The sequence below is a fragment of the Ranitomeya variabilis genome, chromosome 6, assembly GCF_051348905.1.
Source record: "Ranitomeya variabilis isolate aRanVar5 chromosome 6, aRanVar5.hap1, whole genome shotgun sequence".
Lineage (NCBI taxonomy): Eukaryota > Metazoa > Chordata > Amphibia > Anura > Dendrobatidae > Ranitomeya > Ranitomeya variabilis.
Window position 1 is genome coordinate 4,151,194 of NC_135237.1, and position 21,811 is coordinate 4,173,004.

At 50.2% G+C, this 21,811-nt stretch overlaps 1 protein-coding gene across 2 annotated transcripts in view; it reads right to left on the reverse strand.

Moving 5' to 3' along the window:
* LOC143781257 (uncharacterized) overlaps positions 1 to 21,811 on the reverse strand; it is a 28,353-nt gene that overhangs the window by 5,779 nt on the left and 763 nt on the right. The gene's annotated exons all lie outside the window — the stretch shown is intronic.

Consider the following 21,811-nt stretch of genomic DNA (forward strand, 5'->3'; position numbering starts at 1 on the left):
AATATCATGGTATGAACCCCACATTTCTGTGCTGCTACCGGGACAAGGAAAAAAAGATTTTCTCTTGTTCATATCTAGTCTATAAACTGATCAATACTTTGATAACGCCCTTTGTCAAGGGACAACACCGGAGAGACCACGCAGCACCACCAATTGTCAAAGATCACAGCTGGGGAAAGAACTCAACACCCACACTGTTACTTTTGTGTCACAAACACCTCTCTGCTGCCCCCTATTGTCCGGACAGTTACGCGATTGACAGAATATTAACGGAGAAGGCCACAGGCTGTTTCCACTACTAGGCTGGTTATTGGGAAACTAACAGCACGCATATGCTATATACCTCAGATTCCAACGTGTGCGAGTGGGTATAAAATATATATATATATATACACACACACACACACACATACACTGCTCAAAGAAATAAAGGGAACACTAAAATCACACATCCTAGATATCACTAAATGAAATATTGCAAATCTTTATTCATAACATAGTGGGATGTGTTGAGAACAATGAAACCTAAAAATGATGAATGTAAATCACAACTAATATCCCATGGAGGTCTGGAGTTGGAATGATGCTCAAAATCAAAGTGGAAAATCAAATTGAAGGCTCATCCAACTTCAGTGGAAATGCCTCAAAACAAGGAAATGATGCTCAGTAGTGTGTGTGGCCTCCACGTGCCTGTATGACCTCCCTACAATGGCAGTGCATTGTCCTGATGAGATGGTGGATGTTATCCTGAGGGATCTCCTCCCAGACCTGGATTAAGGCATCAGTCAACTCCTGGACAGTCTGTAGTGTAACGTGACATTGGTGGATGGAACGAGACATGATGTCCCAGATGTGTTACATCAGATTCAGGTCTGGGGAACAGGCAGGCCAGTCCATAGCTTCAATGCCTTCATCTTGCAGGAACTGCTGACACACTCCAGCCACATGAGGTCTGACATTATCCTGAATTAGGAGGAAGCCAGGGCCAACCGCACCAGCATATGGTCTCACAGGGGGTCTGAGGATCTCATCTCGGTACCTAATAGCAGTCAGGCTACCTCTGGCGAGCACATGGTGGGCTGTGCGGCCCTCCAAAGAAATGCCACCCCACACCATTACTGACCCACTGCCAAACCGGTCATGCTGAAGGATGTTGCAGGCAGCAGATCGCTCTCCATGGCGTTTCCAGACTCTGTCATGTCTGTCACATGTGCTCAGTGTGAACCTGGATCATGGGGTGCATTAAAAGAGGTCTGGATACACATGATGAGAGCATTATACTGCCTCTGTACAAATCCCTAGTTAGACCGCACATGGAGTACTGTGTCCAGTTTTGGGCACCGGTGCTCAAGAAGGATATAATGGAACTAGAGAGAGTACAAAGGAGGGCAACAAAATTAATAAAGGGGATGGGAGAACTACAATACCCAGATAGATTAGCGAAATTAGGATTATTTAGTCTAGAAAAAAGACGACTGAGGGGCGATCTAATAACCATGTATAAGTATATAAGGGGACAATACAAATATCTCGCTGAGGATCTGTTTATACCAAGGAAGGTGACGGGCACAAGGGGGCATTCTTTGCGTCTGGAGGAGAGAAGGTTTTTCCACCAAAATAGAAGAGGATTCTTTACTGTTAGGGCAGTGAGAATCTGGAATTGCTTGCCTGAGGAGGTGGTGATGGCGAACTCAGTTGAGGGGTTCAAGAGAGACCTGGATGTCTTCCTGGAGCAGAACAATACTGTATCATACAATTATTAGGTTCTGTAGAAGGACGTAGATCTGGGGATTTATTATGATGGAATATAGGCTGAACTGGATGGACAAATGTCTTTTTTCGGCCTTAGTAACTATGTAACTATATATGTAACCTGCTTTCATCTGTGAAGAGCACAGGGCGCCAGTGGTGAATTTGCCAATTCTGGTGTTCTGTGGCTAATGCCAAGCATCCTGCACGGTGTTGGGCTGTGAGCACAACCCCCATCTGTGGACGTCGAGCACTCAGACCATCTTCATGGAGTCGGTTTCTAACCGTTTGTGCAGACACATGTGCATTTGTGGCCAGCTGGAAGACATTTTGCAGGGCTCTGGCAGTGCTCCTCCTCTTCCTCCTTGCACAAAGGCTGAGGTAGCGGTCCTGCTGCTGGGTTGTTGCCCTCCTACGGCCCCTTCCACGTCTCCTGATGTACTGATCTGTCTCCTGGTAGCGCCCCCAGCCTCTGGACACTATGCTGACAGACACAGGAAACGTTCTTGCCACAGCTCGCATTGATGTGCCATCCTGGATGAGCTGCACTACCTGAGCCACTTGTGTGGGTTGTAGAGTCCGTCTCATGCTACCACGAGTGTGAAAACACAACCAACATTCAAAAGTGACCAAAACATCAGCCAGAAAGCATTGGTACCGAGATGTGGTCTGTGGTCCCCACCTGCAGAACCACTCCTTTATTGAGGGGGTCTTGATAATTGCCAATAATTTCCATCTGTTGTCTATTCCATTTGCACAACAGCATGTGAAATTGATTGTCAATCAGTGTTGCTTCCTAAGTGGACAGTTTGATGTCACAGAAGTTTGATTCACTTGGAGTTAGATTCTGTTGTTTAAGTGTTCCCTTTATTTTTTTTGAGCAGTGTATATATACATACATACACACACACACACCTCACCCCCCCCCAGTACAGTCACTGCCAGCTGCCTGTCACTGCCAAAAAAACAAGAACCACTTGCTGCCAATACCATTCAATGTTTATACAAGCTGACTGGAGGCCTGGTTCTGGTGGCAAATGGCTTCGGGCCCAGTTTACAGAATGAAAGGAACAGAACTATTACATTTTATATTTAATCCAGAACGATAGGCAGTGTTTATAAAAATATAGAAAAGATTTTACAAAGGGGAAAAAACAATACAGTATAAACAGTTACATAAAATAAAAATGGATTAACAGAAGAACTTACTACACTGGACACGGAGATGGCTCAGCTAGCGGATGGAAGCAAATTGATCAATAAGTTTTGGTTAATGGGATCGAGCCTACACTGATATGTATCTTCATCAGCATTGAACAGAGATCATAATTCACCTTGGCCTTTTATCAGCACCTAAGTTACACCCCCCTTCCCCCGTGACCATGATGACCTCACGTGGGCCGGGTTGTGAGATGTTCTAAGCCCTTCAGGATTTTATGAAATTCCAAACATTAACAATATCTTTATTCCTGACGACTGCAGAAGTTCAAGTTAATCACTATATTTTTTATCGGGATTTTACCTTTCCATAGTTAATAAACAAGATATGGCTGGTGTCGGTTATCTGGCCACTATTGATTTGGGCTTATAGGCAGGTGTCTTAGTTATGAGAAAATATGCACATTCTTGCCCGATTAGACCTGAAGTTGAAGAAGTACAGTATGTCCCATAAATATCAGATGTATACAAACCCCAATCTCTCTATCTAGCCCCTGGAACTGGGTTGGCTACCAAAGATGTTTTGATGAAAGGCCCCAAGAGGGCAGGCACCAGGTGGCCCAGAGGCTGCACTGGACCCCAGGAGGGAGGGCACCAGGTGGCCCAGAGGCTGCGCTGGACCCCAGGAGGGAGGGCGGGCACCAGGTAACCCAGAGCCTGTGCTGGGCCCCAGGAGGGAGGGCAGGCACCAGGTAACCCAGAGGCTGCGCTGGACCCCAGGAGGGAGGGCGGGCACCAGGTGGCCCAGAGCCTGTGCTTAACCCCAGGAGGGAGGGAAGGCACCAGGTGGCCCGGAGCCTGTGCTGGACCCCAGGAGGGAGGGTGGGCACCAGGTGGCCCAGAGCCTGTGCTGGACCCCAGGAGGGAGGGCGGGCACCAGGTGGCCCAAAGCCTGTGCTGGACCCCAGGAGGGAGGGAGGACACCAGGTAATCCAGAGCCTGTGCTGGACCCCAGGAGGGATGGAGGGCACCAGGTGGCCCAGAGCCTGCGCTGGACCCTAGGAGGGAGGGCAGGCACCAGGTAACCCAGAGCCTGTGCTGGACCCCAGGAGGGATGGAGGGCACCAGGTGGCCCGGAGCCTGCTCTGGACCCCAGGAGGGAGGGAGGGCACCAGGTGGCTCGGAGACTGCGCTGGACCCCAGGAGGGATGGAGGGCACCAGGTAACCCAGAGCCTGCGCTGGACCCCAGGAGGGAGGGAGGGCACCAGGTAACCCAGAGCCTGTGCTGGGCCCCAGGAGGGAGGGAGGGCACCAGGTAACCCAGAGCCTGTGCTGGACCCCAGGAGGGATGGAGGGCACCAGGTGGCCCAGAGCCTGCTCTGGACCCCAGGAGGGAGGGAGGGCACCAGGAGGCTCGGAGACTGCGCTGGACCCCAGGAGGGATGGAGGGCACCAGGTAACCCAGAGCCTGCGCTGGACCCCAGGAGGGAGGGAGGGCACCAGGTAACCCAGAGCCTGCACTGGACCCCAGGAGGGATGGAGGGCACCAGGTGGCCCGGAGCCTGCTCTGGACCCCAGGAGGGATGGAGGGCACCAGGTGGCCCAGAGCCTGTGCTGGACCCCAGGAGGGAGGGCGAGCACCAGGTAACCCAGAGCCTGCACTGGACCCCAGGAGGGAGGGCGGGCACCAGGTGGCCCAGAGCCTGTGCTTAACCCCAGGAGGGAGGGAAGGCACCAGGTGGCCCGGAGCCTGTGCTGGACCCCAGGAGGGAGGGTGGGCACCAGGTGGCCCAGAGCCTGTGCTGGACCCCAGGAGGGAGGGCGGGCACCAGGTGGCCCAAAGCCTGTGCTGGACCCCAGGAGGGAGGGAAGGCACCAGGTGGCCTGGAGCCTGTGCTGGACCCCAGGAGGGAGGGAGGACACCAGGTAATCCAGAGCCTGTGCTGGACCCCAGGAGGGATGGAGGGCCCCAGGTGGCTCGGAGCCTGCGCTGGACCCCAGGAGGGAGGGAGGGCCCCAGGTGGCCCGGAGCATGCTCTGGACCCCAGAAGGGAAGGAAGGCACAAGGTGGCCCAGAACCTGTGCTGGACCCCAGGAGGGAGGGAGGGCACCAGGTAACCCAGAGCCTGTGCTGGACCCCAGGAGGGAGGGAGGACACCAGTAACCCAGAGCCTGTGCTGGACCCCAGGAGGAAGGGAGGACACCAGGTAACCCAGAGCCTGCGCTGGACCCCAGGAGGCAGGGCAGGCACCAGGTAACCAAGAGCCTGCGCTGGACCCCAGGAGGGATGGAGGACACCAGGTGGCTCGGAGCCTGCGCTGGACCCCAGGAGGGATGGAGGGCACAAGGTGGCCCGGAGCATGCTCTGGACCCCAGGAGGGAGGGAAGGCACAAGGTGGCCCAGAGCCTGCGCTGGACCCCAGAAGGGAAGGAGGGCACCAGGTGGCCTAGAGCTTACACTGGACCCCAGGAGGGAGGGCACCAGCTTATATACCTATGACGTATAGAAGAGCATTTAGAGTCCACTTCCTCACAGTGAAGCTGTGTGCCGCTGCCAGGGACCGGAGGACAATACTGTTGTAGTGCACCACACTGTTGTGTTGTAACTCATGATGAATCTGTGGGCCGAGCTTGGTCACTCCCCTCCCTGCAAAGTTCCACCCTCACTTCATTACAGAACTTGATGCTCAAAAACATATAAACATCAGGCAACATTATAAAATTGATCAATTCTCAAAAATAAAATCAGAAACACGAGTAAGGCTACTTTCACACTAGCGTCGTGCACTGCTCGTCGCAATGTGTCGATGTGGAGAAAAACGCATCCTGCAAAGTTGTCTGCAGGATGCGTTTTTTCCTCATAGACTAACATTACCGACGCATTGCGACGGTTGCGTCATGTTTTGGCGCACCGCCGTCACAAAAAAAGTTACATGTAACTTTTTTTGTGCGTCGGGACCACCATTTACGACCGCGCATGCGCGACCGAAACTCCGCCCCTCCTCCCCGGACCTTACAATGAAGCAGCGGAAGCGTCTTAAGACTGCTTCCGCTGCCAACGTCAGGCATTTTCTTCACAGTATGCGTCAGTACGTCGGGCTGACGCAGCGTGACGGCCCCGTACCGACGCTAGTGTGAAAGCAGCCTTAGATGAGTAAATTATACTTGTACACATCACCGGTGAACGGCTGCGGACAGTGAGTACTGCATGGGGGGGATGAGCCATGTGCGACCTGAGCGAAGGGCGGGGCGAGACTGAGCTGTAGATTCACGCGGACCCTTACAGTCAGCCCCACATCACAGACGCTGAGAAGGGGCAGACCGTGACTATTGAAAAAACACCTAAAAATGAAATATTTTTACTTTATTCCATTGTAATATTGGGCAACAGAAAACGGTAAACCCAGAGAGTAATTAATATTATTGTGGCCACAAATATATCCGGAAGGAAAGAACATGTGCCAGGACAAAAGCCTGAACACCAATCACCAAAATATAGAATAGACTTTATTACGTACAAATGTGTCATAGAGAGGAATTAAAATCCATAAAGACCTCTCCGGAGGGAACGTTTCACCCTCACATGGAACATATGGGATTAATTATATCTGGGGAAATGAGCGAAAGAGAGAGATCTGACACTACAACCTCCATTGAAGTAGGACCCCTGCCATGAACAGGTAATTACCACAGGGAATCTGATGAGAACCAGCTAGCAAGCCTAGGGTTCGTATACTCAGAGGTAGAGAAGTACTGGGGCTTCCTTTGTGCAAAGGAATCTCTGGAGCCAGTGATGAATATCGGGGTTTGCATGGACCAAATATTTATGGGAGATGTTTTCTATAACAGATGCTGAAAACATAAGATTCATAACATCTCCAGGGAGGGGCCCCTCCCCTCTCACAGAGACAGAGCTGGCAATCTAAGAGTCTCTTGGAAACAGAATTGTACAGTGGACATATGGGAAGTGAGGAAATTACATATGGCTGAGAAGGGAAGCCCAGACTCCCTGCAGTGCTCAGCTGACTGAAAGTGAATATCTATTGTGGAGAAACAGAAGTAGAGTCTAAGATTTGAAAGGAAACGAATAACTAACATTTAGAGGTAACTGGATGTCTGCACCTAGTCAATGGGAAGTTATGAATATTGTGGTTTGTATACATCAAATATTAATGGGATATAGGTTTTCAGCGTCGTAGCGAGGGTACGGACATGATGCACTCACTAACTTTGCTGTGAGTTAACTAGAATCCCTCCAATTAAATAACTGCCAGATGGTGCAAAACCGGTCATGTTTTGTCTCTGAGTAATGGTAAAAATCATGATAAAAAATATATGTCAGAAATATATCCTGCCTGTGACCTCCAGGGACGGAGATATCCTGGAAATGTCATAATTTTTGGAAACTGAAGCCACATCCCATGACCAGCACTGTTATGAGTCATCAAGAGGAGATGTATGGGTAACTTAGGTGCTGATTGGTCATGATTCACCTTGACCTGTGTTCCTGCAGAGAGATAAATTTCAGTGCATGCATGATCCCGTTCACCAGGGCCGCCATCAGGGCATTACTGCCCTTACTGCTGTATGGGACCCGATGAGCAGCGGTACACAGGGGAACCTGCAGGGCCCCGCCTCTTGTGCTTCTGCTCAATGGGCCACACCATGCACTAATGTGCTATGCGCTGCAGGCCTGTAGCGCACACGTCGGTGCTGGAGCCCTGGAGCTTTCTCGGAGTTGTGCACGGTCGTCTAACCTTGACGGCGACGCAGCTCCGACTCCCTCCACCCCTCCTTGGACTTCTGGTCAGGTGTCGTCATCGCGTACGCACCGACATGTACGAGGACACTGTGACCAGAAGTGGAGCTGCGCCTGCTGGGGATCGCTTATGAGGCAAGTACGAAAAACGTTTTCTTTTTAATAAAATGAATTAAATGGATGAGGAGGGGGATTAGGGGGCGGCTGCACATGATGGAGGAGGACTACAAATGATGGAGGGGGCTGCTAATGATGGAAGGGGACTACAAATGACGGAGGGGGCTGCTAATGATGAGGGGGCTGCTAATGATGAGGGGGGCTGCTAATGATGAGGGGGCTGCTAATGATGAGGGGGCTGCTAATGATGAGGGGGCTGCAAATGATGAGGGGGCTGAAATGATGAGGGGGCTGAAATGATGAGGGGGCTGCAAATGATGAGGGGGCTGCTAATGATGAGGGGGCTGCTAATGATGAGGGGGCTGCTAATGATGAGGGGGCTGCAAATGATGAGGGGGCTGAAATGATGAGGGGGCTGAAATGATGAGGGGGCTGCAAATGATGAGGGGGCTGCAAATGATGAGGGGGGCTGCAAATGATGAGGGGGCTGCAAATGATGAGGGGGGTTGCAAGTGATGGAGGGGGGCTGCAAGTGATGGAGGGGGGATGCAAATAATGGATGGGGCTGCAAATAATGGATGGGGGCTGCAAATGATGATGTGAGGGAGGGAACTGCACATAATGAAGTGGGGGAGGGGACTGCATATGAACGGAAGGTGAGGGACGGGAACAGCAATTGAATTGAACAGTTCCTGTGTATAATGTCACCGGTGATCACTGTATTACCTGCACGCTATATACAGAGCTCGTGTGTATAATGTCACTGGTGATCACTGTATTACCTGTACACTATATACTATATACAGAGCTCCTGTGTATAATGTCACTGTGATCACTATATTACCTGTACACTGACACTATATACAGAGCTCCTGTGTATAATGTAACTGGTGATCACTGTATTACCTGTACACTATATACAGAGCTCCTGTGTATAATGTCACTGGTGATCACTGTATTACCTGTACACTGACACTATATACAGAGCTCCTGTGTATAATGTCACTGGTGGTCACTGTATTACCTGCACGCTATATACTATATACAGAGCTCCTGTGTATAATGTCACTGTGATCACTATATTACCTGTACACTGACACTATATACAGAGCTCATGTGTATAATGTCACTGGTGATCACTGTATTACCTGTACACTGACACTATATACAGAGCTCCTGTGTATAATGTCACTGGTGATCACTGTATTACCTGTACACTATACACTATATACAGAGCTCCTGTGTATAATGTAACTGGTGATCACTGTATTACCTGTACACTATATACAGAGCTCCTGTGTATAATGTCACTGGTGGTCACTGTATTACCTGTACACTGACACTATATATAGAGCTCCTGTGTATAAAGTAACTGGTGATCACTGTAGTACCTGTACACTATATACAGGACTCCTGTGTATAATGTCACCGGTGATCACTGTATTATCTGTACACTGACACTATATACAGAGGTCCGGTGTATAATGTCACTGGTGATCCCTATATTACCTGTACACTGACACTCTATACAGAGCTCCTGTGTATGTCACTGGTGATCACTGTATTACCTGTACACTATATACAGAGCTCATGTGTATGTCACTGGTGATCACTGTATTACCTGTACACTGTACACTATATACAGAGCTCTTGTGTATAATGTCACTGGTGATCACTGTATTACCTGTACACTGTACACTATATACAGAGCTCTTGTGTATAATGTCACTGGTGATCACTGTATTACCTGTACACTGACACTATATACAGAGCTCCTGTGTATAATGTCAGTGGTGATCGCTGTATTACCTGTACACTATATACAGAGCTCCTGTGTATAATGTCACTGGTGATTACTGTATTACCTGTACACTGACACTATATACAGAGCTCCTGTGTATAATGTCACTGGTGATTACTGTATTACCTGTACACTGACACTATATACAGAGCTCCTGTGTATGTCACTGGTGATCACTGTATTACCTGTACACTATACAATATATACAGATCTCCTGTGTATAATGTCACTGGTGATCACTGTATTACCTGTACACTGTACACTATATACAGAGCTCTTGTGTATAATGTCACTGGTGATCACTGTATTACCTGTACACTATATACAGAGCTCCTGTGTATAAAGTAACAGGTGATCACTGTATTACCTGTACACTATATACAGAGCTCCTGTGTATAATGTCACTGGTGATCACTGTATTACCTGTACACTGTACACTATATACAGAGCTCTTGTGTATAATGTCACTGGTGATCACTGTATTACCTGAACATTGACACTATATACAGAGCTCCTGTGTATAATGTCAGTGGTGATCGCTGTATTACCTGTACACTATATACAGAGCTCCTGTGTATAATGTCACTAGCACCACCTTGTATGTGGTATTAACCGCTTTCTGCCATTGGATGTACTATCCCGTCCATGTGACCTGGGACTTAATTCCCATGGACAGGATAGTATGTCATACACTATCAGCTGTGCTCACGGGGGGGGAGCACTGCCGAATGTCAGCTGATTATCGCAGCTGACATCAGGCACTATGTGCCAGGAGCGGTCATGGACCACTCCCGGCACTTTATCCCCCAAAACACTGCTATCAAACATGATCGCAGCCTTCCGGTGGCATAGGAAAGCATCGCGCAGGGAGGGGGCTCCCTGCGTGCTTCCCTGAGACCCTCTGTCCACAACTCCTCAGTCCACTCCCTGCAGGCCTCGGATCCGAAATGGGCGCGGGGTCCTTCCAGGTCCTGAAGGGAGATGGCTTGTCAGTGCCTTCTGAGAGCAGGCGCCAGCAAGCCTCCAGCACTGCCTGTCAGATCGCGGACATAACACAGTGCTTTGCAAAGTGTCAGATCAGCGACAATGTAAAAAAGTAAAGAAAAAAAAAATTTACACTGTGTAAAAATATTTTCCAAAAATCTCCTAAGAAAAAAAAATATATTGTTCCACTAAATACATTTCTTTATGTACATAAAAAACCCAAACAATAAAAGTACACATATTTAGTATCGCCGCGTCCGAAACAACCCGACCTATAAAACTGTCCCACTAGTTAACCCCTTCAGTGAACACCGTAAAAAAAAAAAAAAAAAAAAAACACGAGGCAAAAAACGCTTTATCATCATACCACCGAACAAAAAGTGGAATAACATGCGATAAAAAAGACGGATATAAATAACCATGGTACCGCTGAAAACGTCATCTTGTCCCGCAAAAAACGAGCCGCCATACAGCATCATCAGCTAAAAAATAAAAAAGTTATAGCCCTCAGAATAAAGGGATGCAAAAATAATTATTTTTTATATAAAATAGTTTTTCATTGTATAAAAGCGCCAAAACATAAAAAATGATGTAAATGAGATATCGCTGTAATCGTACTGACCCAACGAATAAAACTGCTTTATCCATTTTACCAAACATGGAACGGTATAAATGCCTCCTCCCAAAAGAAATTCATGAATAGCTGGTTTTTGTTCATTGTACCTCCCAAAAATCGTAATAAAAAGCGATCAAAAAATGTAATGTGCCCGAAAAAGTTACCAATAAAAACATCAACTCGTCCTGCAAAAAACAAGACCTCACATGACTCTGTGGACCAAAATATGGAAAAATTATAGCTCTCAGAATGCGGTAATGCAAAAAATATTTTTTGCTATAAAAAGCGGTTTTAGTGTGTGACGGCTGCCAATCATAAAAATCCGCTATAAATAGTAAATCAAACCCCCCTTCTTCATCACCCCCTTAGTTAGGGAAAAATAATAAAATAAAAAAAATGTATTTCTATTTTTCCATTAGGGTTGGGGCTAAAGTTAGGGTTAGGGATTACATTTATGGTTGGGGTTAGGGTTATGGTTGGGATTAGGGTTAGGGGTGTGTTTGGGTTAGGGTTTCATTTAGAATTGGGGGTTTCCACTGTTTAGGCACATCAGGGGCTCTCCAAACACGACATGGCGTCTGATCTCAATTCCAGCCAATTCTGCATTGAAAAGTCAAACAGTGCTCCTTCCCTTCCGAGCTCTGCCATGTGCCCAAACAGGGGTTTACCCCAACATATGGGGTATCAGCGTACTCAGGACATATTGCACAACAACTTTTGGGGTCCAATTTCTCCTGTTACCTTTGGTAAAATAAAACAAATTGGATATGAAGTACTGTATATACTCGAGAATAAGACGACCCGAGTATAAGCCGAGACCCCTAATTTTGCCACAAAAAACTGGGAAAACTTAATGACGAGTATAAGCCTAGGGTGGGAAGTGCAGCAGCTACCGGTAAATTTCAAAAATAAAAATAGATACCAATAACAGTAAAATTAATTGAGACATCAGTAGGTGAAGTGTTTTTGAATATCCATATTGAATCAGGAGCCCCATATAATGCTCCATACAGTTCATGATGGGCCCATAAGATGCTCCATACAAAATACGCCCCATAAGGTTTATCATGGGCCCCATAAGATGCTCCATAATAAAATATGCCCCATATAATGCTGCACAAAAGTTAATAATGGCCCCACAAGATTCTCCATAGAGATATTTGCCCCATATAATGCTGCACAAATGCCGATTATGGCCCCATAATAAGATGCTCCATAGAGATATTTGCCCCATATGCTGTTGCTAAGATAAAAAAAAAAACATGACATACTCACCTCTCGTCGCTCAGGCTCCCAGAACTTGAGATATTCACCTGTCCTCGTTCCACCGCTGCGCGCCGCTGTGTCTTCCGGATCTCTGCACTGACGTTCAGGCAGAGGGCGCGCACTAAACACGTCATCACACCCTCTGACCTGAGCGTCACAGCAGAGGATGCGGAAGACGGAGCCCGGCGGTGGAATATCTCCGTGCTCCCCCATTATACTCACCTGCTCCCGGCGTGGTCCCATGTGACCACTCAACGCTGGAAGAAGCTGTCAGTGCCTTGAGACCATTGGAGATGCAGGGACTGCGCCGGGAGCAGGTGAGTATGTGACAGCCGCTGCTCCCCCTCCCCCACCGACAATGACTCGAGTATAAGCCGAGAGGGGCACATTCAGCCAAAAAAAATGGGCTGAAAATCTCGGCTTATACTCGAGCATATACGGTAAATTTTTGTGTGAAAAAAGTTAAATGTTCATTTTTTTTTAAATATTCCAAAAATTCCAGTGAAACACCTGAAGGGTTAATAAACTTGAATGTGGTTTTGAGCTCCTTGAGGGGTGCAGTTTTTGGAATGGTGTCACACTTGGTTATTTTCTATCATACAGACCCCTCAAAGTGACTTCAAATGAGATGTGGTCCCTAAAAAAATGGTGTTGTAAAAATGAGAAATTGCTGGTCAACGTTTAACCCTTAACTCCCTAACAAAAAAAAATGTTGGTTCCAAAATTGTGCTGATGTAAAGTAGACATGTGGGAAATGTTACTTATTAAGTATTTCGTGTGACGTACCGTATTTTCTGGCGTATAAGACGACCCCCAACTTTTCCATATAAAATATGGAATTTGGGATATGCCCGCTGTATAAGACTGGGGTCATCTTATACGCCCAATCATCTTATACAGCGTGTGGTTCCCAGGGTCTGGAGGAGAGGAGACTCTCCTTCAGGCCCTGGGATCCATATTCATGTTAAAAATAAAGAATAAAAATAAAAAATATGGATATACTCACCCTTCCGAGAAGCCTGGCTGTCACCGGTGTAAGCGTCTGCCTCCGTTCCTAAGAATTGCAGAGCGTGAAGGACCTTCGATGACGTCACGGTCAGGTGACTGGCCTGTGATTGGTCCATGACCGCTCATGTGACCAGTCACCTGACCGTGACGTCATCGAAGGTCCTTCACGCTCTGCAATTCTTAGGAACGGAGGCAGACGCTTACACCGGTGAGAGCCAGGCTTCTCGGAGGGGTGAGTATATCCATATTTTTTATTTTTATTCTTTATTTTTAACATGAATATGGATCCCAGGGCCTGAAGGAGAGTCTCCTCTCCTTCAGACCCTGGGAACATCCAGGATCGCTCCCTGCACACGCCGTACCCGGCGTATAAGACGACCCCCAACTTTTGGGACAACTTTTAGGGGTTAAAAAGTCGTCTTATACGCCGGAAAATACGGTATCTCTGTGGTTTAAGGGCATGAAAATTCAAAGTTGGAAAATTGCGAAATTTTCAAAATTTTCGCCAAATTTCCATTTTTTTCACAAGTAAACGCAGGTAATATCAAAGAAATTTTATCACTATCATGAAGTACAATATGTCACGAGAAAACAATGTCAGAATCACCGGGATCCGTTGAAGCGTTCCAGAGTTATAACCTCATAAAGGGACAGTGGTCAGAATTGTAAAAACTGGCCCGGTCATTAACGTGCAAACCACCCTTGGGTTAAAGGGTCATTCTAAAAAAATATATACGTTACTCATTCCCTTAAAGAAAAACAAATAAAACTATACCCGAAAAGAGTATTGTATATTTTAAGAAATGTTTAATAGAGTAGAGTAGGGCCCGGCCAAAAGAATCGACCTTGTTGTGGTGGTGGCTTAAAAAAAATTATTTTGGCCAAAACAAGAGCAGCTGTCTATTGATGTGATCTGGTGATGGGAACTGTTAATAGATTGGTGAAGATGTGTTGCAGAAGATGAGTTTTTCCATGAGTTGACTGTGAAACTGTGGATGGTTCGAGGTGTGGAAGTGGGGCTGGGGTGGAGCCTGGGCAGAGTCTCAAGGGGGCCTGGAAATTTTGCCAGTATGGGGCCCCAAAATTCCTAGTGGCAGCCCTGACGTTCACTGGATGTTTCCAATCAAAGCATTCTCCTTCGCTAAGCCCAATCATCTTGGTGACCAGTGCAGTAAGTTATCCCGTAAACCCCTTTTATTTTCTGTCATTGTTTACGCTGTATTGTTCTGTCCCCTTTTTGAAACCTTTTGGATATTTTCTATAAACATTGTCTATCATTCTGGATTAAATATAAAATGCAATAGTTCTGTTCCTTTTGTTCTGTAACCCGCACCCCGAAGCCATACAATACCTACCAGAACCTGGCCTCCAGTCAGCCTGTACAAAACACGAGTGGTGGTGGAGGTGAGTAGTCTGACAGGGGCCGTATCGGGTATATATACTCCATGTGCTGGAATCAAGAGGTGTAAATACCATATCTCCAATAACTGGGCGAGTACTGGAAGCCGCGGCCTCGTCCGTCACTTGTGTAATTGTCCTAACGACTGGTGGCGGCGAGTAGTCTGGCAGGGGCCGTACCGGGTATATATACTCCATGTGCTGGAATCGGAGGTGTAAATACCATACCCCAATAACAGGGCGAGTACTGGAAGCCGCGGCCTCGTCCGTCACTTGTGTAATTGTCCTAACGACTGGTGGCGGCGAGTAGTCTGGCAGGGGCCGTACCGGGTATATATACTCCATGTGCTGGAATCGGAGGTGTAAATACCATACCCCAATAACAGGGCGAGTACTGGAAGCCGCGGCCTCGTCCGTCACTCGTGTAATTGTCCTAACGACTGGTGGCGGCGAGTAGTCTGGCAGGGGCCGTACCGGGTATATATACTCCATGTGCTGGAATCGGAGGTGTAAATACCATACCCCAATAACAGGGCGAGTACTGTAAGCCGCGGCCTCGTCCGTCACTTGTGTAATTGTCCTAACGACTGGTGGCGGCGAGTAGTCTGGCAGGGGCCGTACCGGGTATATATACTCCATGTGCTGGAATCGGAGGTGTAAATACCATATCTCCAATAACAGGGCGAGTACTGTAAGCCGCGGCCTCGTCCGTCACTCGTGTAATTGTCCTAACGACTGGTGGCGGCGAGTAGTCTGGCAGGGGCCGTACCGGGTATATATACTCCATGTGCTGGAATCGGAGGTGTAAATACCATACCCCAATAACAGGGCGAGTACTGGAAGCCGCGGCCTCGTCCGTCACTCGTGTAATTGTCCTAACGACTGGTGGCGGCGAGTAGTCTGGCAGGGGCCGTACCGGGTATATATACTCCATGTGCTGGAATCGGAGGTGTAAATACCATACCCCAATAACAGGGCGAGTACTGTAAGCCGCGGCCTCGTCCGTCACTCGTGTAATTGTCCTAACGACTGGTGGCAGCGAGTAGTCTGGCAGGGGCCGTACCGGGTATATATACTCCATGTGCTGGAATCGGAGGTGTAAATACCATACCCCAATAACAGGGCGAGTACTGTAAGCCGCGGCCTCGTCCGTCACTCGTGTAATTGTCCTAACGACTGGTGGAGGCGAGTAGTCTGGCAGGGGCCGTACCGGGTATATATACTCCATGTGCTGGAATCGGAGGTGTAAATACCATACCCCAATAACAGGGCGAGTACTGTAAGCCGCGGCCTCGTCCGTCACTCGTGTAATTGTCCTAACGACTGGTGGCGGCGAGTAGTCTGGCAGGGGCCGTACCGGGTATATATACTCCATGTGCTGGAATCGGAGGTGTAAATACCATACCCCAATAACAGGGCGAGTACTGGAAGCCGCGGCCTCGTCCGTCACTCGTGTAATTGTCCTAACGACTGGTGGCGGCGAGTAGTCTGGCAGGGGCCGTACCGGGTATATATACTCCATGTGCTGGAATCGGAGGTGTAAATACCATACCCCAATAACAGGGCGAGTACTGGAAGCCGCGGCCTCGTCCGTCACTCGTGTAATTGTCCTGATGATTGGTAGCAGCGGTGGGCTCTGCCTCCATTCCACTCACATACAGCTCTGACAAAAATTAAGAGACCACTGCAAAATGTTCAGTTTGTCTGATTTTCCTCTTTATAGGTATATTTTTGAGTAAAATGTAAATTGTTCTTTTCTTTTATGAACTTCTGACAACGTCTCCGAAGTTCCAAGCAATAAATTTTGTATTTTTTTTTTCTGAAAATGGGAAGTGGTCAAAATAACAAAAAATACATTGCTTGCAGACCTCAAATAATGCAAAGAAAACAAGTTCATGATCATTTAGAAACAACAATATTAATGTTTTACCTCAGGAAGAGTTCAGAAATCAATATTTTGTGGAATAACCATGATTGTTAATCCCAGCTTTCCTGCGTCTTGGCAGCTTCCCACCAGTCTCTCACACTCTCCTGGGTGACCTTATGCCACTCCTGATACAATAATGTCAGCAGTTCTTCTGTGTTTGATGGCTTGTGACCATCCATCTTCCTCTTGATTACATTCCAGAGGTTTTCAATGGGGTTCAGGTCTGGAGATTGGGCGGCCATGACAGGGATTTGATGTGGTGGTCCTTCATCCTCACCTTGATTGCCCTAGCTGTGTGGCATGGCGCATTGTCCTGCTGGAAAAAACAGTCCTCAGAGTTGCGGAACATTGCCCGAGCAGAAGGAAGCAACTGTTTTTCCTGGATAACCTTGTATGCGACTTGATTCTTCACAAAGAACAAGCTGCCTAATTCCAGCCTTGCTGAAGCCTCCTCAGATCATCACCGATCCTCCACCAAATCTCACAATGGGTACAAGACACCGTGGCTTGTACGCCTCTCCAGGTCTCCATCTAACCATTAGAGGACCAGGTGTTGGGCAAAGCTGAAAATTAGACTCATCAGAGAAGATTACCTTACTCCAGTCCTCTATAATCTAATCCTTATGGTCTTTGGCAAACTTCAGCCTGGCTTTCCTTTGCTTCTCATTGACGAAAGGCTTTTTTCTAGCTTTAAATGACTTAAAGGGAACCTGTCACCCCTAAAATCGAAGGTGAGCTGCGGCCCCCGGCATCAGGGGCTTATCTCCAGCATTGTGTAATGCATTCTGTAATGCTGTAGATAAGCCCCCGATGTATCCTGAAAGAGGAGAAAAAGAGGTTAGATTACACTCACCCAGGGGCGGTCCGGGGCCTCCTATCTTCTTACGATGACGTCCTCTTCTTGTCTTCACACATCGGCTCCTGCGCTGGCGTACTGATTTGCCCTGTTGAGGGAGGAGCAAAGTACTGCAGTGCGCAGGCGCTGGGCCTCTCTGACCTTTCCCGGCGCCTGCGCACTGCAGTACTTTGCCCTCAACAGGGCAAATCAGTACACCTGTGCCGGAGTCGCAAGGTGAAGGCAAGAAGAGGACGTCATCGCATGAAGATGGGAGGCCCCGGACCGGACCACGACGCCCATCAGACCGGACCACAGCGGACCACCCCTGGGTGAGTGTAATCTGACCTCTTTTTCTCATCTTTCAGGATACATCGGGGGCTTATCTACAGAATTACAGAATGCATTACACAATGCTGGAGATAAGCCCCTGATGCTGGTGGGCTAAGGGTACTGTCTCACAGTGGCACTTTGGTCGCTACAACGGTACAATCCGTGACGTTCCAGCGATATCCATACGATATCGCTGTGTCTGACACGCTACTGCGATCAGGGACCCCGCTGAGAATCGTACGTCGTAGCAGATCGTTTGAAACTTTATTTCGTCGTTAAGTGTCCCGCTGTGGCAGCATGATCGCAGCGTGTAACAAAGGTGTGCACGATATTCCCAATGTCCCGTATGACTTCTACATCGCAACTACGTCATGAAATTATCGCTCCAGCGCCATGCATTGCAAAGTGTGACCGCAGTCTACGACGCTAGAGCGATAATCAAGCGACGCTGCAACGTCACGGATCGTGCCGTCGGAGCGATCAAAGTGCCACTGTGTGACAGTACCCTTAGCTCACCTTCGATTTTGGGGGTGACAGGTTTCCTTTAAGTCCTGCCTCTAGGAGCCTGTTACGACCTGTTCTTGCCGTGAACTTCACCCCAGCTGCCATTTGCCATTCCTTTTGTAGGTCACTTGATGTCATCCTGCAGTTGCTGAGTGACAATAGAATAAGATGACGGTCATCCCGGTCAGTGGAGAGTCGTTTTCGCCCTCTGCCGGTCTGTAGCTTTGTTGTCCCTAATGTCTGCTGCGTGACATTATTGTAATGGACTGCAGTCTTAGAAATTTTAAGGATGGAGGCAACATGACGCTGTGTCCCTCTGCTAGTAAAGCCAGAAATTAGCCGTTCTTTTCAGCTCCTTTGGCATGGTTGTTATTTTTTCATTCCTATTACTTTTGGGATATTACTAGCACTTGTTTTGCCATCCAGCTTGTCCTATTGCAGGAGGATTGTGAACACCACAGCAGGGTATTTTCCTTCGTTAAATGAGAAAAAAGAACCTGAAGAGCCACCTCTTCCGACAAGCCTACAATCTGCAGTAACCACCGATCGACCAAACAGCTGCACGACCAGCTCTACCCTCTCCTCCTGTATCCTCACCCATCCCTAGTAGATTGTGAGCCCTCGCAGGCAGGGTCCCATCTCCTCCTGTACACTGTGAGCCCTCGGGGGCAGGGTCCTCTCTCCTCCTGTACACTGTGAGTCCTCGGGGGCAGGGTCCTCTCTCCTCCTGTACACTGTGAGCCCTCGGGGGCAGGGTCCTCTCTCCTCCTGTACACTGTGAGCCCTCGGGGGCAGGGTCCTCTCTCCTCCTGTACACTGTGAGCCCTCGGGGGCAGGGTCCTCTCTCCTCCTGTACACTGTGAGTCCTCGGGGGCAGGGTCCTCTCTCCTCCTGTACACTGTGAGCCCTCGGGGGCAGGGTCCTCTCTCCTCCTGTACACTGTGAGCCCTCGGGGGCAGGGTCCTCTCTCCTCCTGTACACTGTGAGCCCTCGGGGGCAGGGTCCTCTCTCCTCCTGTACACTGTGAGTCCTCGGGGGCGGGTCTTCTGTCCTCCTGTACACTGTGAGCCCTCGGGGGCAGGGTCTTCTCTCCTCCTGTACACTGTGAGCCCTCGGGGGCGGGTCTTCTCTCCTCCTGTACACTGTGAGTCCTTGGGGGTGGATCCTCTCTCCTCCTGTACACTGTGAGTCCTCAGGGGCGGGTCCTCTCTCCTCCTGTACACTGTGAGTCCTCAGGGGCGGGTCCTCTCTCCTCCTGTACACTGTGAATCCTCGGGGGCAGGGTCCTCTCTCCTCCTGTACACTGAGTCCTCGGGGGCGGGTCCTCTCTCCTCCTGTAGACTGTGAGCCCCCGGGGGGCAGGGTCTTCTCTCCTCCTGTACACTGTGAGCCCTCGGGGGCGGGTCCTCTCTCCTCCTGTACACTGTGAGCCCTCGGGGGCGGGTCCTCTCTCCTCCTGTACACTGTGAGCCCTCGGGGGCGGGTCCTTTCTCCTCCTGTACACTGTGAGCCCTCGGGGCGGGTCCTCTCTCCTCCTGTACACTGTGAGCCCTCGGGGGCGGGTCCTCTCTCCTCCTGTACACTGTGAGCCCTCGGGGCGGGTCCTCTCTCCTCCTGTACACTGTGAGCCCTCGGGGGCAGGGTCCTCTCTCCTCCTGTAGACTGTGAGCCCTCGGGGGTGGGTCCTCTCTCCTCCTGTACACTGTGAGCCCTCGGGGGCGGGTCCTCTCTCCTCCTGTACACTGTGAGCCCTCGGGGGCGGGTTCTCTCTCCTGTACACTGTGAGCCCTCGGGGGCAGGGTCCTCTCTCCTCCTGTACACTGTGAGCCCTCGGGGGCAGGGTCCCATCTCCTCCTGTACACTGTGAGCCCTCGGGGCGGGTCCTCTCTCCTCCTGTACACTGTGAGCCCTCGGGGGCAGGGTCCTCTCTCCTCCTGTACACTGTGAGCCCTCGGGGGCAGTGTCCTCTCTCCTCCTGTAGACTGTGAGCCCTCGGGGGCGGGTCCTCTCTCCTCCTGTACACTGTGAGCCCTCGGGGGCAGGGTCCTCTCTCCTCCTGTACACTGTGAGCTCTCGGGGGCAGGGTCCTCTCTCCTCCTGTACACTGTGAGCCCTCGGGGGCAGGGTCCTCTCTCCTCCTGTACACTGTGAGCCCTCGGGGGCAGGGTCCCATCTCCTCCTGTACACTGTGAGCCCTCGGGGGCGGGTTCTCTCTCCTGTACACTGTGAGCCCTCGGGGGCAGGGTTCTCTCTCCTGTACACTTTGAGCCCTCGGGGGCAGGGTCCTCTCTCCTCCTGTACACTGTGAGCTCTCGGGGGCAGGGTCCTCTCTCCTCCTGTAGACTGTGAGCCCTCGGGGGCGGGTCCTCTCTCCTCCTGTACACTGTGAGCCCTCGGGGGCAGGGTCCTCTCTCCTCCTGTACACTGTGAGCCCTCGGGGGCAGGGTCCTCTCTCCTCCTGTACACTGTGAGCCCTCGGGGGCAGGGTCCCATCTCCTCCTGTACACTGTGAGCCCTCGGGGGCAGGGTCCCATCTCCTCCTGTACACTGTGAGCCCTCGGGGGCAGGGTCCTCTCTCCTCCTGTACACTGTGAGCCCTCGGGGGCAGGGTCCTCTCTCCTCCTGTAGACTGTGAGCCCTCGGGGGCGGGTCCTCTCTCCTCCTGTACACTGTGAGCCCTCGGGGGCAGGGTCCTCTCTCCTCCTGTACACTGTGAGCCCTCGGGGGCAGGGTCCTCTCTCCTCCTGTACACTGTGAGCCCTCGGGGGCAGGGTCCTCTCTCCTCCTGTACACTGTGAGTCCTCGGGGGCGGGTCCTCTCTCCTGTACACTGTGAGCCCTCGGGGGCAGGGTCCTCTCTCCTCCTGTAGACTGTGAGCCCTCGGGGGCGGGTCCTCTCTCCTCCTGTACACTGTGAGCCCTCGGGGGCAGGGTCCTCTCTCCTCCTGTACACTGTGAGCCCTCGGGGGCAGGGTCCTCTCTCCTCCTGTACACTGTGAGCCCTCGGGGGCAGGGTCCTCTCTCCTCCTGTACACTGTGAGCCCTCGGGGGCAGGGTCCCATCTCCTCCTGTACACTGTGAGCCCTCGGGGGCGGGTTCTCTCTCCTGTACACTGTGAGCCCTCGGGGGCAGGGTTCTCTCTCCTGTACACTTTGAGCCCTCGGGGGCAGGGTCCTCTCTCCTCCTGTACACTGTGAGCTCTCGGGGGCAGGGTCCTCTCTCCTCCTGTAGACTGTGAGCCCTCGGGGACGGGTTCTCTCTCCTCCTGTACACTGTGAGCCCTCGGGGGCAGGGTCCTCTCTCCTCCTGTAGACTGTGAGCCCTCGGGGGCAGGGTCCTCTCTCCTCCTGTACACT